This window comes from Meleagris gallopavo, chromosome 1 (assembly GCF_905368555.1).
Source record: "Meleagris gallopavo chromosome 1, MGAL_WU_HG_1.1, whole genome shotgun sequence".
NCBI classification, from domain to species: domain Eukaryota; kingdom Metazoa; phylum Chordata; class Aves; order Galliformes; family Phasianidae; genus Meleagris; species Meleagris gallopavo.
In genome coordinates, this window is record NC_139404.1 from 5,755,318 (window position 1) to 5,779,475 (window position 24,158).

General features: G+C 39.3%; 1 protein-coding gene and 1 long non-coding RNA gene across 4 annotated transcripts in view; one reads left to right on the forward strand and one right to left on the reverse strand.

The window, feature by feature from the left end:
• Window positions 1-24,158, forward strand: part of CELF2 (CUGBP Elav-like family member 2) — a 370,306-nt gene that overhangs the window by 14,088 nt on the left and 332,060 nt on the right. The window lies entirely within an intron of this gene.
• LOC146545188 (uncharacterized) lies at window positions 16,551-23,532 on the reverse strand. The gene is made up of 3 exons (XR_014881228.1): window positions 23,427-23,532; window positions 21,208-21,260; window positions 16,551-16,717 (listed from the first exon to the last, which is right to left on the reverse strand). It is a non-coding gene; the product is annotated as an uncharacterized LOC146545188 (long non-coding RNA).

The window sequence follows — 24,158 nt, forward strand, 5'->3', positions numbered from 1 at the left end:
ATTATTAATTTCACTTGCTGTATGGCTTTGCATAGGTTGCTCCAGAAGTAATGCCTCCTATTTATTTCCATGGAAACTGCAACTGATAGAAAGAGAACAGTAATAAGGCCAACAAGGCCAAGTGTCAGTTCCTGCACTTTGGCCACAATAACCCCATGCAGCGCTATAGGCTTGGGGATGAGTGGCTGGATAACTGTGAAGAGGAAAGGGACCTGGGGGTGTTGGTTGATGCTTGGCTGAACGTAAGCTGACATTGTACGCAGGTGGCCAAGAGGGCCAACGGCATCCTGGCCTGCATTAGAAATAGTGTGGCCAGCAGGAGCAGGGAGGCAATCATCCCCCTCTACTCAGCACTGGTGAGGCTGCACCTTGAGTACTGTGTTCAGTTTTGGGCCCCTCACTACAAGAAAGACATTGAGGCCCTGGAACGTGTCCAGAGAAGGGCAATGAAACTGGTGAGTGGTCTCGAACAGAAGTCTTAGGAGGAGTGGCTGAGGGAGCTGGGATTGTTTAGTCTGGAGAAGAGGAGGCTTAGAGGAGACCTCATTGCACTCTACAACTTCCTGAAGGGAGGCTGTGGTGAGGAGCGGTTTGGCCTCTTCTCCCAGGCAACAAAGGGGACCCCAGGAAATGGCCGCAAGTTGTACCAGAGGAGGTTTAGGTTGGACATAAGGAAGAACTTTTTCTCTCAGAGAGTGGTCAGGCACTGGAATGGCTGCCCAGGGAGGTGGTGGAGTCGCCATCCCTGGCAGTGTTCAAGAGGCATCTGGATGAGGAGCTGTGAGATATGGTTTAGTGCTTGTGGTAGCAATGGTAGTGGGAAGATGGTTGGACTAGATGATCTTGTAGGTTGTTTCCAACCTTGCGATTCTAACACTAGCTTGGTAGAGCAAATTCTCACCTACAAAACACTATTTTTCAACACAGTCACCACCATTAGCCATGCATTTTCACCAGCAATGATCTAGAGCCTGTATGCTGTGCTCATAAAAATCTCCACCTGTGGAGGTGACCCACTGTTTCGGTGTTTTATCACCAACCACCTCACTGTGCTCTGTCCACCAGTTGGTCTTCATTAACATTCAGCAACTGTCGATAAATGTCAGTGGTGCAATTTTTAGCACGTGGAGGAATTCAGTGATATAGATTTGGGATGTATCTCTAATGGGATACAGGAAACTGGAGAAAACTGGAGAGGGACCCTTATCAGCGTAATATCAAAGTGTAGTGTAAATAGGACAAGAGATAAAGGATTTAAACTAAAAGAGAGTAGATTTAAATTAGGTTTCAGAAACACATTCTATATTTAGAGGGTGGTAAAGGACTGGCACTGGTTGCCCAGAGAAACCATGGATGCGCCATCCCTGGAGGTGCTCAAAGCCAGGTTGGATGGAGCTGTGGACATCCTGATCTTGGTGGGGGACAATCAGCCCATGACAGGGCATTGGAAATGAATAGCTTTTCAGGTTCCTTCCAACTCAAATCATTTTATGTTTTTGTTTGTTTGTTTTTTAAATGACCAAAAGTCAACTCCACAGAGTTAGGGATTTGGATAAATGAGCATCGAAACCAAAGTTGAATCTCTAGTTGCTCTTTGAATTTGTTGTGAAATTAATCAAATCATAGGAATGATTCTTAATTGTAAAATAAAATTCTTCTTCTTCACAGCTTTATATTCTTTGTTTGCCAAATAGCTGAGCATAGAATCATAGAAGAATTTAGGTTGAGGAGACCTTAAAGATCATCTAGTTCCAACCCCCTGGCATTGAGCAGCTCCAGGGATGGGGCATCCACAGTTTCTCTGGGTAGCCTGTGGTAGGGCCTCATCATACTCCAAATAAAGAATTTCTTCCCAGCATATAATTTAAATCTCCCCTTGCTTAGTTTAAAACCATTTCTCCCTGTCCTGTCACTGTCAGACCATGTAAAAAGTTGGTCTCCCTTCTGCTTATAAGCTTCCTTCAAGTACTGGAAGGTCCCAGTAAGGTCTCTTAGGAGCCTTTTCTTCCCAAGGTAAACAAGCCCAGCTCCCTCAACTTTTCTTTGTAGGTGAGGTGCTCCAATCCTTTGATCATCCCTACAGCCCTCCTCTCATCTCTTTTTCCCTATCATGGAAAAAAAAATAATAATACAAGGTTTGGATATCAAATAGAATTCTGTGCACAAACATGGCTGATAAGACTGGAAAAATGTTTAGTCTTTCTTCTTTTCTTCTTTCACTTGTCTTGGCAAGTCTTCATTTCCCGATTTTCTTTTTTAAGAAAGCAACAATACTAGTTATGAAATTTCATCATCTGTGTGGTGTGGTTCAGTGGGAGTGGGGGAACAAGAATAATAGTCTTCAGTATGAGTTTGATATTTGTGTCATGGAGAAATAGGAGCGTTGCCTATCATTCTAGTACAGAGGAACCATTAGGAGCAAAGGTAATGAACACATCTAGGCTTGCAGTGCATAGTTTTAAGACTTCATACCAGTAGTGATCAATCTCAGTTGCATGTCTCCAGTTTATGTGTGAAGACAATGTATTTATGTTTTTATTTGTCCTGGAAGAGTAAGCCAAACCAAATGCTTTATAATCATAGTGCTGGGTGGGGATCTTTTTTGTTGAGCTGTGTTTGTCCTGGAGATTGTTAGGCTGATCTATTTGTTTAAAAGAAACAAAATGAAAATGAGACAAGTATGGCCAAGTTTTCAAATTATCCTCTTGCTCACTCGCCCTCAATAAGACAGGAAAAGTGAGGGCTAGTGCTCCAAAATCTTTCATGCTCTCATTTTTGGAATTCAAGCTCCTGAGAGAGTCTGGCCTTTTGCCTACATCCTGAGTCCAGCTCAAGCGCTACATTTTTTCAGATCTGAGCAATATAAAATTGAGACATCTATTTGGAACTTTTAAAGCCAATTCTTGTTGCAGGCATCTCCTTTGAGGTATTTAGCTGCCTTTAACTGCTCTTGACTTAGAAGGCCATTGATGTATGGATTTTATGCTCACATATCAAATATTTGGAAAAAGAACCCCAGTTTTGGGACATACATTTCCATTATATTTTTGAACTTTTCCCAGCATTTCTTCTGTGTGAATCTTAATTGTTTCTAATACTGTGCTAAACTTTGCTTAGAGGTTTTGTTTGGCAAAGAAATGTATTTGCTTGTTTGGGGCAGGCCGAGTTTTACTGCTTCAGTTCAGTTTCCTGGTGTTCTCCAAAATGACAGTGGTTTACCTGGGAATCTTGCCAGTTATAGACTTGAAATAGCAATAGTAAGATTTGTGTGCTCATTCGAGGCTTACATAAGGTTAAAACTAATATTTGTCGGCATGATTAAATGTGTTTGGTATTTCAGGGGGAGTGATGTATCTAGCTTATGTGATATGCTTGCTGTCTTGTGGGGGTTCGTATGAAATATAGCAGCAGCTCAACAAGTTGAGTTGTTGCACGTAAATCAATAGACTGGTGCCTGCCTAACACCTCTTAACGTAAATAAGGGAGTCATATCTTTATCTACATACAAGTAATCAGTAAACAAAGGATTCTATTCTGATACAAAATAGATTCTGACATTCCTCTGCTTCAAGCCATGTGTCTTTGCAATAGACACACGCAGATGAGTTAATAAGTTTGACAACTTTTATGGCAAAATAAATAAATAATAGTAAATGATAACATGTAACAGAAATCTGGGATGTGTGGGGAGGTGAGTATCCACTTTTGAACTGTGATGCAAAAGCCTAGTACTTCCTATGTGCAACTGGTGCAGACTGGTGGTAAATTTTGACAACACCTGCACTAAGCAAAAGTGGTACATCCTAAATCTTCCAGTTACTAGAGAGATGTAATACATGCATCCGCTAACAGGCTGGCCAAGCATTGTTCTTCACACAGACAGTTTTAATTGGTAAATGGGTACTTTGAGAATCCAGAAAGAAAAGGAGGTTGATAAAACAGGTTCCCAGAGAGAAGTGGTTTTGGAGAGCAGAAGACATTTCTACATCTTTCTAAGAGAAGATTATCACAGTTGGAGAAAAGACGTGGGAAGTGGGTCAAATTCTGGAGAAAAAAGATAAAGGATGTGTGGCAATAAATGCTGGGAGGTATCTGGAGATGCTGGCTGGTGTTGTGGTTTAACTCTAACTCTACTAACTCTCTCCAAGTGGTAATGGGGAGAGAACTGGAAAAGCGAAAGCGTAAGAACTCCTCAGTTGAGATAATATAGACATTAAGATATCCATATTAGACATCCATTCTTAACAGGCATTAAGACCTCATGAACAAAAGATGACGTGTGTGACATGATCCAGTAGGGTACAGCTTAATGTCCTTAGCTGGTAAATAGCTCCTGGCACCCCTATGATATTAATAGATAATCAAGCCTGCATATACAAGGATACTCCTTAGGTGTTGGTATGCAAGTTTCACAAAGTAAAAAATGAATTCTGGCTTCTAAATGTTATAAATTTAAACATGCACATGCAATACAGGCTCAAGGATGTTGTGGAATTACCGTAATACCCTAAATAGCATTTATAGTAGGTTGCAGGACAGTAAAAAGCAATGTGCTCATGGGTATTTTCCAGAAGAGATTGTGGTTGTCATTTCAGTGCCTGTCCACTTCCAAAAAGCACAAATAAAATACGTAATATCTTGAATTAACTGGTACCCTGATAGGATCCACTACACACCTTTTGTGCTTTTCCTAATTAGGTTTTTGAATATGAATGAGTTTATGTGGTATTAAATAACAAATTTTACTTTGAACTCAAGCCTTTCTCTAATCACCTTCTAGCTTCCTTTGATACTCTTGGGTACAAATTACTCCTCTTTCTTCCCTATTTTCCTCAAATAATCTATCACGGATCATTAACCATTGGAAGAAGGCCCTTGGAGAAGGGAAGCAAGTCTGTGACATAATTGATTTCCTCTCAAAAATGTGTATGAATGAAGATTGTTGCAAATGTTAGTGAGTTTGGAGATAGATAAACTTTCTAAGCTTTGATTAAGAGTCTTTTGACACCTGTGTATACATTTTGCAGCTAACTGTTTTAAACACAAATTTGACTGAATATGATGTCTGTTCTTCATAAAAGCAAGCTCTTCTTAAGTATTTTAAGTGGCTTAACTTTGCATAAGAAAAACCAGACAAAACAGGTTTAAAACCCTGGTCTGCATCTTGAAGCTGCAGTAAGGGGTGTCAGCTTAGTTGATATTCAAATGTCTTCCTACAGAAAGTTAATAATCATTTTCCACATGATTTCTCAGGGATTTGAAACTCCTTCTACTGTAGGCACCTCTCCTCCAGCTGGTTCTCCTGCCAGCCTTCAATGCTGATCATTTGCAAAGTTAGAGAAGTCTCTTTTCCCACCACCCTCAGTGAAATTAATTTAAACCATATATCTGAGCAGAATGCAGGTGTCAGACTCCAACCCCAAAATCTCATCCTTAATGGTAGCTTAGATGTATGGTATCTATATTAGTCCAAGCAGGAGAAAGCAATAAAGCTTGCAAGCATGGCTTGTGCACTGAGAACCATTTGATCTCTGTTCATAAAAAAGGAGTTCTTAGATTATTTTATAAAAAAGACAGATTCAGGTTGTTGTAGCTTCAGCTTTTCTTGATGGAGCTGAAGGAGGTTGAATCTTCTGTAGTCAAATTCCAGTGTTGACTGAGATACCTGACTCCCGAACCAAGGCTGCCACTAAAAGCATACCAATGTTGACCCTGAACACAGTAGATTAGATTCTGAAGTAACTGTCTGTCAACTAAGCTATTTCAAATTAAGTTGAGTGAAGCTATTTTGTAACCACAGGCATGTCCCTAGTACAGTATTAGTATTGGTGGAATTTTTTTGTATTTATGCAAATCTGTAAGAGATTAATACACTTATAGCTGCTAAACAAATGAGTGACCACAGTTTCTTCCTGTCAAATGATATAACTCACTCAAGAACACTTAAGTTTCCTTTTTTTCTTTTTTTTTCTTTTTTTTCTTGAGTGGGGGGGGAGTGGTTGACTAATTTTTTTTCCTGTGTTTGTTTTTGTTTGTTTGTTGTGGTTTTCCTTTGTGTATATGGCTTTTTTCTTTTTTTCCTTTTCCTTTTTTTGAGATCTGAAACCTAAACAAGATAAGCAGCAAATTGTTTACAACTCAGCCCTTAAAATTGGTAGCCATGGCAAACTGGAAATTGCTCTTGATCACTGGTTGGCATACAAATATATCCATGCTGTTACCATTTTCACATTGTCTGGATGCACTCAGATCTACGTAAGTTACAGTCAAGTCATGAAGGACTAACGGATAGGATGTATGTCTAACATCTGTGCTGTAGCTGCTTATCTGTAGGAGTCCTTTGTGATGTCCAGGTAGATGCATCATTAAACTGAAGGACAATCAGCAGCTACATTACAACCATTCAGACATATATACATGAAAGATACTCTGCTGCACAAAATGATTTTTTTTTTTCTGTTAGTGCATAAAATTGGTGCATGAATGTTTGAAGTTTTCTGTGTAATTCCATCGATCACTGGTTGGAAGGAAATCCTTCTGAACTCCTTGGCATATAAACTACTTCACTGTGAGTCACACCAAGTGTGTAGTGTATATAGGTGCGCACTAATCTGTAGTGGTTAATTGATGGAGATGCAGAAATTCTCAGCTTTTCTGCCTACTCTTTCTCCTTTGTGCGGAGAAAGTTATAAGAGAAGAAAAACTGTACGGAGAATCTCGTTAAGTTGTTGAGGTCATGGAAAACATTAACAGAGACAATGTATGGGTTAATGTGCCTAAAGCTTTCTAGAAAAAAACAACCCTTTCTCATGTGCATATTTAGGTTAGCAATCATACATTCCAGAGGATACTCCTAACAAACACCGCATGCTCTCTTCCTAACCCCTTACTGCCCCAGGCTATGCCTTGCTGTTGAGTTGAAATCTTTTTTCATCATGCCACGATTAACACTAGGTGCTAAAATCAAATTGGTGATAACTGCTGGTCACGACAACCATTGTGCATGCTCCTGCCAATGGCAGTTCTAGTTTTTTCCTGTTCTTACCTGCAGCTGCCTTCGTGTTTTAATCATGGGCCCCGAGCAGAAATTGTCAATTAGATTGAGCCTTGTGGTGGTCTTTGAATAAATGTTCTTTAGCAGATAGATTTAGTGCCTTGCTACTCTATTCCCTGGTTTCTATGTGCAATATACCTTCCATATACACTAAAATGAAGTATCTTCCTGGGGAAAAAAATCTATCCAATCACACACCAGATAAAGTGGCTACTCTGCTGAACTCCAGAAAGAAATGAGAGGGCTTGATGAATGCCTTGAGGCCAAAACAATGATTCTCTTGCTGCTTTCTCTTAGAGAAAAAAAAAAAAAAAAATGTAAGATGGAAAATCTGAGTTATTTCAATTTAAACAGTACAGAGGATTGTGGTGAAAGAGGCAGTCACTTCTTTTATCACATCTACATTTGATCAGTTTTTCTTGAACAGTTTTGTCCCACGTGGGACAAGGAAAACTGGGAGCTTCTGTGTAACTGGCTACAAATTATTGATTAATGGGACAGGATCTTGGAGGATGCAGTGTCATTCCACTGACTCACAAGAACTCCGGAGGGATGCTGGATGCAAATGCAGCTCAGCTGTACTTCAAACTATGATCGCATAGTGAGGGACACGCCCATCTGAAAAATCATAGACAATTTGCACATAATTATATCTTTTAGACTTGAGTGGGTTGTGGAAAGGAAAGATGACATGATGGTGTTTGATCGTGTCTAAGAAAAGTTTAGTCCAAGGCAAGGAGGGACAGAACATCATCATGCATCAAACTAAAGATGTTTTTTTAGTTTCTGATTTCCTTCCCTTCCCTTCCCTTCCCTTCCCTTCCCTTCCCTTCCCTTCCCTTCCCTTTCCTGTTTTAATTATATCACTGATTTCACTGTGAAAGGTATGCTCACACTCTGATGCAGGTGAGAGAAAACAACTCACTTGAATGGAGTGTCATGGTATTGGGAGAACATTGAGGTGAGTTCAGGATCAAGCAGTACTATGGGTCAAAAAAAAAAAAAAGAGGAAGAAATGTATCTAACACATGTATCAGTAATTCTCCATCATTGGCAGGAGCGCAAACACAGATGGGAGTTGCTGACCATAGCAACTTGGTGTTGGGGCTTAGAGGTAAACAGCAGGATTTGTTGTGCTTGGCAGCATTCGTGCACCTTCTAGAGCACTCTTGATGTGTAAGTATATGGCTGGAGGAGGCAAAAGATAAAGACAGTAGTTGTTGCTGTGATATGAATGGGTATAATTAGGTGCCTTGCCCAAGGTGACATGGAAATCCTCTGTCAAAAATGAAAATGGTAATCCAGATCTCATGGAGAAAAGCCTAGTGCAATAAACACAGTGCTATCCTTCTCGAGCTGCTGCTTTCCAGCTAAGCCCTCTCCTCCAGGGCTCTGGCCTCTGGAGTAGCGGCTTTGGTTTTTACCTCTAGAAATGTAATGAGTGAAAAAAAGGTGCTTGGGCACAAAGGATTAGTGCCTGTAAGCTCCTGACCACGGGTGGTGCATAGAACAAATGTCTCTTACTGGCAAGTAGTTCAAAGGACCATTTAAGGTTGTGGGTTTGTTTTGTGTGTTTTCAGTGATAATTCATTTTTTAATTAATATTTGAACTTTGGTTTGGGAAAGTCTCCTGCGTGATGCCAACTCTGACAATTTTACATGATCTAAAATGGAGGCAGCATTTTCCTGTGTTTCCTCTGCAATTACAAAGCAACTCTCTTGTTTTGTTTGAATTTTCCTTTGTCGTTATGAAACACAATGGGCTGATGGCTTGATATTAAAAGCAATTGTGTTTCCATTCATGCAGATGCCAGCCTGTTTAGGTGAATTTACTAAGTCCCTAGACGTACATTTTTGTATTATTGCTGTCTGTGGGCCGTGCTGAGCATTTTAATTCTCTGAAAATAACCTCTGTTTTCCTTTCATCTCTTCATTAGCTCTTTCATCATGAGGACATGAATTTAAATATATATATATATCTTAAAATTGTATGTAATAAAGATGTTTTTATCATTCCAATTTGTTGAGCTGTGCTTTTACAGTTGCATGGCATTCGGAATCATAAAATGGCACAATTATTTTTCTGTTGTATTGCTTTGTACCCTGCGGTTCCATTTAAAGCAAAGCAGAGAGACGTGTTTATAGGCAGTACTGAAAGCAGTGTATATGGATCTTGATGTCAAGCATATTTTATTGAAGTAAGATTACAAAGAGATCTGATGACAAGTTCTGCACTGCTGAAGTGAAATCAGAATGATCTGCGCGTTGTTACATCAAAATTAAAGTAATACCAAGCTGTGTTTTATTTCACTTTCTTTCTTTTTTATATATAAAGATGTACCTTATAGCCAATTATGATTGTTTTAAAGTAAATATTCAGAGCATTTTGGACATGCTGGCACACTGCAGCATACTTACTCCTGCTGTACCAGCCAGGCCTTGGATTTGGGATAATTGAAGTGGATGTATCAGATATCTAAACACTGAAGTATCCTGCTATGTATTGTGTATGTACACTCAGATTTTTAAGCCAGATGCCTGTGGATGATGGTAATTAATATCTGCAATGCAGAAGGAAAAATAGGAAAAATTGAGGGTTGGTTGTTTTTGGTGGGCTTTATTTATTTATTTATTTATTTTGATTGGTTGGTTCGATGGGTTTTCTGTTGTGTACAGTTTTGAATTTTGCTGGAAGAGTTTCCCTATAAACACAGTTTTGCATTCAAATTTGTACTTTTGTATTAACAGAAGTGATTTCCAGCTGCAGCCTTTCCTACACTATTTATGCTAAAGGATGTGAAGGAGTTGCCTCTTAAATGACAGTCAAGTTATATCTCTTGCTTCAAAACTTCATGATGAACTGCTCTGCAGCTCTTCCTCATAGATTGTATGTGCACTCAAACTTCAGGGATGTTACAGCTTCTGGAAACTATAGTTACTTGAGGTTCTTTAGAAAGTGAAGCTATGAAATAGCATGACTAAAACTTCTTAATGGGATACTGCAAGAATTTGAGTCCATCAGGGAATGCAGGTTCCTGTTTTAACCTGCACCTAAGCATGTTCAGCCTGGGCTCTAAATATTAAACTGGATAATTATTATTTTTTTAATGATCACTGGTTTTACCATGTTTTTCACCTCTCTGAGACAGCAATCTTAGCAATATATTACTCAATAATAGCAATGATTTAAAACTCAGATGTCTTCCCCTTTTCATTTTGGCTGTTGCCCTTCTTACCGCTTTTTGCACCCTTTCTATTTAAATTGCAAAAGATAGACACTGTCCTGCTATTTTCTTGATCTGATTTCCCATTTTAGACCTATAGATGTTAGTGTTTCAAAAATATTCCTACTTTCTTTAATTAATTTTCTAACACACAGAGTTTTACAGCTCAGCCCCAGACTCCCCTCACCCCGTAGGATGAACAATATGGAAACACTGTGCAACAGACTCCTTAGATCAAGGGGTATTTCTAAATTTTTTTTTATTCATTGAGCAAATTAAAAAAAACATGATTCTAAATAACAAAAAGTTCTGTTGTATAGATGTATGAGTTTTGCCTGTGACAAACTTAGTGCAGTGAAATATCTTGGATTTAGTTTTATTTTTTGTTACGTTTTTACAAAATAAATAAATAAGTAAATAAATTAAACTCCTAAGTGAGAACTAGTAATATTTAAAAACAAATTTTCCAAGAACATGATTATCCAGGGGGAGGAAGGAAGGAAGAAAAGTTGTTTTAATTTAGTTTTACATTCCCAGTTGTTTGGATGGCACAGCAGAAATATTTCTTGCCAAACTGAGGAGGAAAATGTAGTAAATGACTTACTGTTTTGTTTTAAATTTTTGGCAGCTGTGGCTTGAGTAGGCCCACAGATTGTTAGCTAATTTCTGGAATTTTGCCTTTTGATCCGGTTTTTGTGAAGAAACTTAATATGTGGGGAAATCAAGGAATTTACCACCCAGAAAAGAACCAAGTTAAATATGTTGGTTAATCTCAGCCCCTGCAGCTGGTTTGTCCATTTCTAAAGGGTCGTGTATTGCTTGGGATCAGAAAAAGAATCAAAAGCAGGATGATATATTCTGGGGAAAACTCGGCAGACTGTCTTGGTTCTGAAAGTTTGCAGTGACCTCTGTCCAAAAGGCACCACAACTGTGGTGTTCAGTGTTAATAAAAACATAAGAAGTAGTATTTGGGAAGCCATTGTCCTCAAAATAAGGAATGTCTGTAAGCAGTATGGGGGGGAACAAAGAGGACAGCATCCGAAATCAAATTACCAGCTGTAGCAGAGTTGTCTGTCACCTACTGCAGGCAATACACAGCAAGGATGTCCTGAGAGAAATGATGTTCTCCATTTTTGGTTTCATCTCTTCTGACAACGGCATGAAAGGAAATGGGCTTTGTAAAAGCTGGGGGCTTCTGGCTCCTCATTTTCTTTTCGGTGCCAAGTGACCTCTCGCCTTGATGCTAAGCACAGTTCTCAGTCAGGCATGGGAGTGCAGTACGTGTCAGCCGTTCCATTGCACACATACATATTTTTTATTTATCCTTGGGACATGCAGGGTGAAAGACTTCTCGAGCCCCTGCTGTAATGCAGCATGTCAACTTGGCAGCCCTGCTTAGAGAAGAACTCAGCCTCTTCCTTCCCTCACCCATACAAATGCTTCATTTTGGCACGTGTGTCAACAAGTGTGATCAGGTGTAAAGAGGCATGAGGCACAGAAGTGACGTAGCTGTCACAATGGATGGACTTCCCACAGCCACGATGGCACCTCCTGTGACACTACACTAACTGCCTGTATGAGCCCATTGGTATCCCTGCAACTGTGAGATCTGGCTCCCCAGGTAGGAAGGAGCATTTATGTTTTTCAGTAAATATTCATGTTTTGACCCTGAAATTGCAATGGCACTGCTGCATTAGCTCAGCACCTTTCTTGCATTGCCCTCTTGGAACAGGACTGTACTGTTGTTCATCCCACTTGTATTTCAGAGCAATCGGAATCCAGCCAGCCATAGGTGACTTGATTCAAATTGTCAGTGTCAAAATCTGTAGAGAATGAGACGTCCCCTGTTTTATTGGCTGCTGCTAGGAAATCATCCTGGTAGAACAGACCCTGAAAGTAATTGAATGGGACTGCAACATTTCAGACTGCTTGGAGGGCTCCACTGAAGACACGGTCAAAGAGAAACTTCATAAAGCACTGCATAAAGTTAACAGCAGCAGGTACTGCTGCTTGTATTTGCCTTCCCAGCAGGTGAGGAAGCAGTACAAGTGCTAAATGTTGAAAGTTATCAGAGATGAATGAAAACAGGGGTTGATCAGTAGGAGTTTGCTTTCAAATCATTAAAAGTCCAATGAAATCATAGAATCACCGAATCGTTTGAGTTGGAAGGGATCCTTAAAGGTTATCTAGTCTACCTCCCCTGCAGTGAACAGGGACACCTACAGCTAGATCAGGTTGCTCAGAGCCCGGTCCAGCCTGATACTGAATGTCTCCAATGGTATCATTTGAAAAGTAGTGTAGAGTCGTAGTTTTAGTGTCTAGGGAGAGTGACAGCAAAAAGGTGTTTAAAGTTAATCATCCTCCTCTGCTCATAGCACATTGGCTGGAGAGGTTTTGCCCTCTTTCACGAACTGATGGATCTGAGACAACTTTTCAGAGGCTGGATGATGAGAGCCCAGGCTGGAAGGAGCACAATTTTTGAAATCTGTTCTGTCTCAGTCCTGGGGGCTGATAATCACAAATCAGGCCTCTGTACTACAGAAGAGGGTTACTCCCAAAGACAGGGTTTTAGCTGCTTCTGAACTGTCAACATTTCTCTGCATTCTGCCTGTGATGTACCTATGGAGGACTCCATTAGTAACTTCCAGCCATAGAGCTGTCAGTGTTTCACTAGTTCAAATTCAACTTGAAAATAAAGTCAGGGCTTCTCTATAGCTATGCAGGCTATTTTTGCTGGCTTCTGCCATGACTGAAGCGCTGGCAGACGTCTGTGCTGTTTTCCAGTGGCTGGGACAAAGCTTTGTGTGTAATATGGAAGAAGGAAATGAAGAGAGGACACAACAGATTTGCATTTTGCTGGACTTGCCTATCCTCTTTCAGGAGTTACCCTCCTTTCGCCAAACATAATTCTTTCTGACTTTTATGAAGTTGTAAGTGATTGTGGGTAAAAGTCCAGAAATCTCAGAGCATGAAAGCTCAGAGAGAGAGTTCAGATCAAACAGAGTATGGTGACAAAACTGCAGGCAAAGGGCACAGAGCAAAATTCCAGCTATAACTGCTGTATCAAGCAGTTATTCAGACAGTGAACAATTGAGAAACTATTCACATCACATTTGCTTAGCCATGTGGCTAGCTTGTCACTTTGTCACTTTTGTCAAGTGGCAACCAAAAGCACTGAATAGTCTTTACTGCTTGGGAAAGAATTAAAAAGTCTGGGTAAATGAAAAGCTCATTATTGGATGCTTCTTAAGTTAGATATGGAAGAGCTAAGAGAACCCTACCTGTCCTCTGTCAAGTGCTTCAGCCTGTTCACTGCCTGTGTGGAAGGCCAGGGAAAATTAAATTAGAAGGGATTCATCTACTTTTTTGCACAGTGAAATCTGAGTAAATTGGATTCAAGCATGACAAAAACAAGGTACAAGATGACATGTCTTGACAGCAGTCTGTGCGTCTTTGGGGTTATTCTCTTCCTAATGTAGATACAATTCTTTTATTTCCAGCCTTGATGCAACTAAAAGAAAAAGAAATGTTGCCTTTGCATTACCTACCTAAAACGTGAACAAGAACTAAATCAAACTTCTTTAATCAAAAGAAAGCATCTGGTTCAAATATTTGTTTTGAACTTGTTTTCTTCTTGTATAGAAGCTAGTAGCCCTTCCACAAGTCTAACATAGAGCTTCCAAAGTCTGAGGTTTTCTTTCTTCCTTTGGTTTGCTGCAATTGCTCTTAACACTTATGTTTAAAAAGAAACACAACTCCATCCACAACAATAAAAGCACCCCAACGTCTGAAACCTGTGCTTAGGCAGATAATGGTCTACAGCTTTTTGAAGGCGTATAAGGGAAACCAACTATTCATGAAAAACCTTCATTTAGCCACTGAGACTTACAGTCTATGCCAATGCGATTGTTTGATTTTAGTATTTCACTCTATGCAGAGCATAGAGTCTTTCAGAGCAGGCAAGTAAAAGAAAGCCGTTGATAATAAGGTCTCCAAAATGCTCTACTCAAGAAGGATAATTCCTGTTTGCTGAAATTCTTGAGATGCAACATTCTTTGTGATTTATTTTAAAAATTGATTTCCATGTTTTTGCTGAGTGAAAATTGTGTGATGCCATGCTTTGGGTATGAATGTTAAGGGCCCCTTCTGTAAGTATTAATATGTGGCCTGACACAATGGTTAGCACAGTAAAACGTGTCTGGTTGCCTGACAGAGCTGGGAATGCTCTGTCCTTGACAGTCTTCAAGGCCAAGTTGGATGGGGTCCTGCACAACGTGACCTGGTGCCTGGTCTAGTCGTTGGCAGCTCTGCCCACGGCAGGGGCTTGGAATTAGATGATCTTTGAGATCCCTTCCAACCCGAGCCATTCTATGATTCTGCGTCCCAAACCTTTTATGTTTCCAGCATTCATGAGTCCCCTGGGACAAATAAGCAAAAGAAGTAACCAGAAAAGGATGGGAAGCGTTGTTCTGCATTGTAAGGACCAGAGCTTTGTTGCTTTTCTTCCTAATAAATATGCTGTGTTTTATAAATAGAGCAAACAGGTTGAAGACAGAATACTTGGATGCCATAGAAATCAGGGATCCCAACCCAGACTGGTTGTAGGCATCACACATGGTCTTGGGGGACTTCTTTAATACCTAGAGCATTAGAAAAACATTTAGCATTAGAAAAACAGGTTGATGGTAACTTAGGTATTACAGAGACATAGCTCATTAGCACTTGCATGGGGCTTAGGCACTGCAGAGAGGAAAACACGTTCCTGAGCTGGTACTGACTTCACAGCTTGAGTCTGTTCGGCAAAATCTTACTGAGCACACTTCCTTAAAAAAAAAAAAAAAAAAAAAAAAAAAGACTAGGTGTGTTTTTTGTTGGTTTTTCTTCCCCGCTCCTCACCCCAGTTTATGCTAGTTCCATTGAAAAGGTAGGGGCAGAGGGATTTGGAAACAAGGGAAACCGTACTTAGTTTGAAACACAGTGTATCACACAAGCTAAATTACTTTGTATGAATAACTAACATGATTATGTTTTTATATTAAAAACAGTAATTCACAGTCACAAAAATCCATTCCCCGAAGACAGCTTAATACAAAAAGGCTGATTTGGCAGTTGTGTATTCTGCCAAACTGTATTGTAAATTAGATATTTATTTTGCTTTTTTTTTTTTTTCTTCGGAATACTTCAGAAAAACAACAGAGAAAATGCAAACTGGGTGTCTGATTCTATAAATTCCTGTGTCAACAGCTAGATTCAGGAAACCCGGATAGACCCATCTGTGCTGTGCTCTGTACAAAAGCAGCTAAATTCAGTCCATACAACAATTTAATTAAAGTAAACTGCAATGATTATAAGGAAATCATTGAAAAGTGGAGGGTGAGAGTCTCTGGAGATTAATCGTGTTTGTCACTTAGGAGCACTTCCAGAACAAGTACAGGGTTTGGTTTCTTTAAAATAAGTAAATCTGTGGAAGTTACAAAGCTGCTAGCACCTTCCTATTAAGAAGTAATAGTTCCTATGTCAGACTTGCTTTTCAGGAGAGAGTTTTGTAGCTGGAACGAGTTTTCTAGGAATGTGTGTTGGGTGTAAGAAAGAGTCCAGTCACCCAGTTCCAGGCAGTTATATCTCTTCCCATAGGGCTAATTTGAGGCAAATACTGCATTTTGCAGTAGCAATGTGCTGTGATACCTACATGGGAAGTGCACAAACAAGCAGTGAACGCCACTGATGGAGTGGAGGACATACACGAAGCTTGAAAATGAAAGTGAGGATTATTGTCAGAGTTCTGCAGTTATAGAATAGCTCTCATTTCCTGAACTGAAGCGCTCTAAGTTCAGGTACAAAAATCCATTGTTTCATAATATTGTGTTGTTTATGTTCTACAGGATTTTTCATTATGTATTAAAAAAAATAATAATAATCTTTATTATTAGGTAAGGAGGGATTAAAAAAGAATCATGGAGAACTCTTTAATAGCATCCTTCTCTGCTTTCTACCTGCAGCTTGCTTTCCATTCAACAAGGAATTGTATACGTTTATGGAAAGGAAATTAAATTCCGTATTAAATTATGTTTCTCTGCTTTTGGGTCTAATTTAATCAATGTTGTTATATTGGAAAAGTGAAGTTAGAAATACTTACACTACTTCCATGGATATGCAGCCTTTGTTTATCGAGGCTGTCCTGTGCGCTTGCATTTATAACACTGAACATCTATGATCAAGCCACAGAGGAAACAGTTTAAAACATGTTGCAATTTCAGAGGCTGCTTCTTTTTTTATTTTGCTTTAAATTGGAATTGTAGCAGTAGACTCCAGACAAACTGGAAGACTAGTGTTGTTTTATTCCTTTTTTCTCTACACTTCTTGTCCTTCTTGGGCTCAATCTAAACATTCACTTTGATTTCTTTGGTGAGTCTTGGAACCTCCAAGTAGCAAGTCCTTCCTAGAAAAGAAAAATGTCACTGTTATCTACATGAGACAAAAACTGGGAAGGAATCTAAGTCATCCAGACGATCTCCAGCTCTGATGTCTAAGTTTAGTGCTTTAGAGAATGGAGAGGGGTGCACAGATCTACTTATCCCTGCATTAGAGCAGCCAAAAATGGTTCATGTTATTTGAGACTTGAGCCTGTGGAAACAATTTAGAATGAAAATGTAGGAGGAAACTGCTTGCTTAATCATCATCTTTCGACGTCTTCACTGAAGAAGAAAAGTCAAATAAATCCAATTTGCATAAGGTTTTTCATGCGTGCAGCTCCTGCTGTGAAGTAGAAAAATATTTTCTCTGTATTTAGAGAAGCCATGATAGCCTGTCAGTGCCTAGTTTAACACCTGTAAGTCCACCGGCTCTTAACCAAGTCCTGTGAATCCAGGCAAATAAAGCAATCTTATTTCAAAGATAGTAAGTTCAATTCTAGTGGCTGCACAGAGTCTTTTATCTTCCATGCTCAATCCGTTACCGTGTTCTCAGCACTTACTTCCAATATCATGCCCAAATACTCTAAATTGAGATATGTTTCTCTATAGAGAACCTTTCAAGAATAATGGAAATATCTTATTAAACAAGATAAAAATATTTTTTTCTGTTTTCAGGGTTGCTTAAAGAATTTTCTTTATTGTATACTGAAAAAAAAAAAAGAAAGAAAGAAAGAAAAAAAAAAGAATGGCAATACTTGCTTTTACTGACTCATTTCACGAGCAATTGCATGATTGTAGTTTTTTCTAAATACTGTCCTTTAAGGACTTCATATGCTTTAACTTAAAATTGTTGCAGTCTGGGGGAGGAGGGAAGGTTAAAAGGGAAAAACTGAGTGTTTTATATGGAAGTAATCACCACACTTTTTAGTTTACCTGCTTCTGGGATTAACGTGTATATTATTATCATGGAAAAACTTGTTTTCCTTCTCCAGAGCTGCAGAGTTTGAAATTCTTTCTTTGTGGTTTCCTACAAAAAGAGTTGGGTTAACCAAGAAACATTATTATAAACTCAAACAATTGAAGTTTGGCAGACTTGCCATGAATTTGTCATGATGGGGGCTGTAAAGGGGGTCCTTAACTGCAGTTAATTTTGAGATACTGTTAAAATTAGTGACAAATTGTCAAAGCAAATATTGGTCAGAAAGCTTTTTCTACTGGTGGGAGAGGGAAGTTCACATGCTGTATGAGATTTTCCAAAGGAAGGGAAAATATATTATTTAAAGACTTTGAAATGCTGCTTCAAAACTTGAAAATCATCCTAATGTCACTAGTATATCAAGAAAAATTGAGTTTGTGACAATTTAGGTGTGCAAAGGTGTGGTGCTGCACAAAGGGTGATGCTTCTTCTGTGGTCAGCAAGAGCAGAGAACTCCTGGAAACTCCCAGAACCCTTTCTCAAATAGTAACCCAATCGTTTCTTGTGAGTGCTAATTTTCTCTGAAAGGCAAATAAACCCTCCAAGAAACGGAATACAGAAAAATGCAGGCCCTCTGCACGACTTCATCTAGCAATGAGAAAATGTTATTATCTGGAAGTGAAAAAATTGAACTTTGGGAACTTTGTTTAACAATCATTTCTCTTCCTGATTGAAATAAATGAGCCCAAAGATTTAGCCCCATGTTCACTCTTCAGAGAAAGGGCTTTTACATTGATTTCTTTCAATGAGCATAATTTTTTATTTTGATGTGCAATTAGGGCAAATTCAGCTTATTTTTTTCCAGCTTTTTCTTTCACACAATGCCCCTTAATTAAGCGCGCTATGCAGAGACGGCAGGTAACCCAATGTGCAAGGCTGAGAATCTGCTGTGATCAGAACTAGAGCCACAGCTCACAGCAGCCAGCAGCACTTTTAAGAGTGTAAAGCTGCAAAATTGCAGGTAAGAAAGCCAAAGCCCATAATGGCTCATTTTAGAGTTAACTGATGAAAGCGAAGCAAGGGCAAGCCCTAAGCTTTATGTGCAAGCTGGTGGATATAGCATTATTTTGACTAGCTAGTGGTTGTGTATAGCAAAGGATACATCTAATTATTAACATCCAAAACTTGCAACTTGCTGTTGGAATTAAGCAAAAGTTGTTCCTGCTAATCGTGTTTAGAGTAGTTCAGTTTCCTGCTCTGGATCCTGGGCTGAGAGCCAGTGGGAGCCTTCAATTCCTTCTGTGGCTTTGGACATTCTCAGTTTCCTTTGCCCTAATATGTGAGTAATTCTCATGTCCCGTAACAGTGTGTTAATTCTTCAAAGCACTTTGCAAATCTTTGTGTGCCTGGTTCCAGCTGGCCACTGTTGAAGCATGATGGCTTGGGCAGGGAGCATGTGGACATCCACCTGACCAAATGATGCTGTAACACAGCTGGATCAGTAATGTTTCTTGCAAACTGTGTCCTGAAGTACTTTCTTTGGATAATGAATACTGTTTCAGAGCAGAGCATGTGTAAGAGAATATGGGTGATACAAAGCAATAACTGTCCTTTCTACTATGTTTTAAAGAAGATGCAGAATTGAGAAAAAGATTGATCAAGGAGCCATGTCCAAGTAATTCAAGGACCATCCTTTGGCTGAATTCTGCCAGTTTCTTCCAGGCACTTAAATTTCTGACCAGGTCAGGATTTGAGGTTGTTTTATTTTTTTTTTCCTCTACAAAGGCTGCTCCAAAAGCAGTGCCTCCTATTTTATTTTGCCCACAATGTCAGAGGCTGATGTTAGTGGTATGGCAGTAGAGGCTGAACCTTCCCACCAAACTTCCGTTTCTGCATGTTGCCATGTGACGGATGGCAGCAGAGGGGCAGTCTGATAAAATGACATCTGACAAGGAAGTGCGTTTGAAGCAAAGGTGTGTCATTGAAGTCCTTCGTGTGGAAAAAATGGCACTCTGACCTTCATTGATGCTTGTTTATGGAGATGAAATGGTGGGTGTGCACACAGTGAGGTGGTGAGTGGTGTATTTCAGCAGTGGCCATAGTAACAGTGGATCACCTCCACTGAGGTAGATTTTTTACAATCATGGCATGTGGGCTCTTATTCATCTCTGCTGAAAATGTATAGGTAATGGTGGTGACTATCTTGAAAAACAGTGTTTTGTAGCTGAGAATTTGCTCTACCAAATAGCGTTATTGTGCTCTTTATATCTGTTTTTGTTTCCATGGAAATATATAGGAGGCATTACTTTTGGAGCAACCAACATACATACGTAAATAAATGCTTCTTGACACTTAAGAAAATATTCACAAACTAAAAGGAGATCAGTGTCAGGGAAAGGGAAAACAGGAAGACAAACCAAGCTCATGAGAATGGGCTTTAAGAATAAAACGAGGCAAACTTCAAATTCTGGGATTGATTGAAATTCCAGCAATAACCCATTCTCAGCTGATAGATGTTTTGCTGAAGCAAGGATAGCTGTAACACAGGCACGAGAGGAGCCCTGGAGGAAAACATAGTTGGAAAGACTTCTGAGTTTGCAGAACTTTTTTCCCTCTCTTTAATATATCCTGACCGCCACAGTCTATTTTTTCTTTGTTCAAAACTGTACAGTAGGTGTCTACAAACTGCTGTAAAGTGCAGCTACCTTTTATTGCCCTGTAAATAATTGAATAACTTCTTCCAGGCAACATGGTCAAGATGCAGATTTAATTTACTTCCAGGCCAGGACTAAAGATGGTTGAATCCATGCTGCTCACTATCTGTGGCTAGAGGTGTTGCGTACAGGTACATAAATAGTTTACTGAACCTGTCAGATTCTCTGCCAGGAATGAGCATGCCCTCTGGCCTGCTATATGTACATATATGAAACAGTTCCCCTTCAGTTCTCAGGCATTAAGGACTAATATATTTTCCAGTAATTCTGTGGAAGTAGATAGAAGACATATTGCACATGTTGTGGCAGAAGTCAACATAGAGTTTGGGGGTTTTTGGGGAGGGAGAGGAGAAGGGGCGGAAGGGGTTATGAGAAAAGTCCTGCTTTTTTCTTTTTTCTTACCCCTGTTCTCTTTTTAAATGTTGTAACCTAAATGTAGAAGTGATGTGAAATTGTCTCTGACAAAATTTTGAAGGAAGGGATCTGGATTCTCCTTATTGCAAACATCAGTAATGTGAATGGAAAATAGGGCTGAAATGCCCCCTAATGTAATTTTCAGGTTGTAAAATCAAGCGTAGCAGAATCCAAACTCAAATTGGTCACCAGAAACACACAGTCAGATGCACGTGTCTGCAGTTCTGATGCTGGGAACCAGGTGGACACTTAGTACAAAAGTCACTTTTTCAAGTGTGCTCAAGGTGCTGCCCTGCAGAACCAGACCCAGTACACAAAGTCACAGGTTTGGCACATCGCTGCTGAGGATGTCACAACAATACTGCTGTATGGAGAATTAATACCATAATAAGGAGTGTGATTAAAATGAGACTAGCTTATATTTTATTTAAAGCCAAGATCCAAAGTCAGTAATGTCCCTTGAGTAGCTTACCTGAGCCTTTCAGAAGCTTTCATCTCTGATTTTCAAAGTTCTTATATTGCTTTCTGTTAAAAGGAAAAGAAAATGCTTCCAACTCTGATCTGCACTCATTAAATAAAACTTCAATTTATATAATTTTCTCCTCAGGTTAATATGTTTTGAATTCTTCAGTCTATTATATTTAAAAAAAAAAAAAAAAAGATGAAGAGAAAAGAGAGATTTTAGGGGTGGGAGATGCTGGCGAGAGGAGAGAGAAAAGAGAAACCTTCCTTTATTTGAAGAGAGCTTTAAATAAGGTAACATCCTCTGTAGATGTCCTGTCCTCTAAATTGCTTTTTCAGGATAATTAATAAAACCTTGATGCCACTGCTTCTCCATTAACACTACCCCCTTTGGAACTGTAGATGCTAAAATCATGTTGACAGCACAACTTTTTCAATTGTTGCCATTTAAAAAGTCCAAGATAATAGAAACAAGAGCACTCCATTTGCCTCTCAGTCTCTGAGATGTGAATGCTTTAATGCCTGATCACATGTAATCAGTAAAATTCCTCTCTGTTTTGGTAAGATGTTGGGTACCTACCACATTGACACACACACATACACCAACACACACACATACTTGTACTTTCCTGGTAATGTTCCAGGATAATGGATAATGATTTTCCTATCACAGTTCCCTTGCAGTTTGGATTAGATGTAGTATTTTTCTGCTCTTGCTGTTGTAAATTCTTTATGTAAAGCATGGCTGCGCACTGCTAAACAGCTGTTATCTTCCTCTCTAGAGGTGGATGCATTAAGCCATTCTGTTTACAGAGATACTTTTGCATGATTTTTAATGAAAATTGAGTTGTGCAGCCACTGTCCAAAATTATGATCTTTGCTTGGAAATTGGCCCTCTTTGGAAGTCATTTAAGATATTTTGATATTATGAGTCCATGGCCATTTAGCACATCTCATTCATGATTGCTTTCCAAGCACAGTGCTTTCACAGAATCATTAAGATAAGATTGGAACAGACCACTAAAATCACCCAGTCCAACCATCAACCGCTCCTCACCATGCCCACTATGCCATGTCCCTTGGTGCCACATATGTACATTTCTTTAAAACCTCCGGGGCAGTGACTCCATCAGTTGTTCCAGTGCCTCACCACTCTTTCCAACAAGAATATTTGTTAATATCCAACCTGCCTCCCGTGGTGCAACTTGAGACCATTCTCTCCCTTCCTAAGAGTTGTGTTGCTCCTGCAAGGTATATATCTCCAGCATGTACCTGGGTGTGTAGCCATCACATATATAGCTTGCCATAATTCTGGTCCAAATAGATATTTGTATTAGCGTATATGTAATAGTAGATAAAGGGAAGCCCAGTGCTCGTATCATAGCAATGGCACAGGTGGTGTCCATATCACTACTCAGTGACTTTTATTGTGTGACCTGTAAGTTACAGGAGTTGCTATTGCTGCATCAGAGGCCTATAACCTGTTAGTTTTTGAAATAACATTCCTGTGCAGATAGAAATAAGTAAAGGCACTGTATCAGTGCATAATAGTGTGCAGCTAGTATTTATAGAGGTGTTATATAGTGCTTAATAGTTTGTCACTTTTGTTGTGAGCTCACATAAAATCTATGGCTGCTGTAGGGCAAAGGTATAAAACTTTCATGAGTAATATAAAATATACAAAATGCTGCTGTTAATATTTAATACAATTTGCAGCAGTCAATGAGCACAATCAATGTTTATTAATTAAGATGTTCTGTTGCAATAGCAATTTCTTCTTTTTTTGTGTATGTTTGTCTTCAGGGAGAATTTAGCACGTTTTTTGACCCTTTTGGATTAAAAAACAGGATGTTTAGCAGTATTGTTGGTAGTATTTTACATTACATTTGCCTTTTCTTCAGCAAGTAAACACAACTCTTTTAGTGACATCTATTTAAATACACTACTTGATAAGAGAACTGGGTTTTGGCCACGGTATTTAATAGGATGTGTCGCAATTTGGGCTGTTTGTAGCAGCTATACTGACGCACTGCAGATAATCTAGTGTTTCAGGGGGTTACTTGGCTAGGTTTGTGGTTTTTTTGTTTTGTATAGTTTTTAGCTTTTTAACACTGTTTTCTATACATTATGAGGGTTGCAGATAGCAGTATGTGGGGTAGGAGATTAATTTACTCAGTGATACAATGATATGATCTTACGATCCCTTGAGGTGTGTCTTGCTCTACTCACTGAATCGAGTCATGTACTGAAAGGTCCCAAAAAGGCACTTTGGCCCAAGGTGCAGATGTGCCCATTCTGGGGATGCTTTCCTTGGAGTCTTGTGCTCTGCTCCCCCTGCAATCACAGACATTGCTCCCAGTGAGGAGGTAATTCCCAAACCAAATGTTCCTGTAGATTTAGCAGTTAGCAGTGGTATTTTAACTAACCCACCGAGACCTGGATTAACAAGATTGCATGAAAACCATTATCTTCGTGGTTTCTGTAGGTTGTAAGTAAGTAGTCATGGTGGAGAGGAGCCAAGGGCCTGTTTTGGCAGTCTAATCTAGGTGTAGGTGTGAGATTTTCTGTCACCTGAAGTGACTGAAAATGGTGGTTGATCTCACACCACAGTTTTAATGTCTCCTTTATTTTTCTGCGTTGTGTTTCTCTTAAATAAAACTTAGCAGCATAAAGATGGCCTCTTGCTGGGAGTCACACTACAAAACAAGCTGCTGGACTCTAAAATGTCTTCTAGCTAAGTGTCACACTAGAAAACTCAGTGGACTCTATCAATAAAAGTTAGTGACCATACTTAATGCCATCACCAAAATGGTGGGTAGTCTGTTATCCTTTCATTTTCACACTTGTGCTGAACTAGTTGAGGTTAGCTCAAGTATATTTTATATTTTTTGCCCTTCTCAGACATTATTGAACTCTCCAACTACATTAGAACTGAAGCACATATCATATCATATCATATCA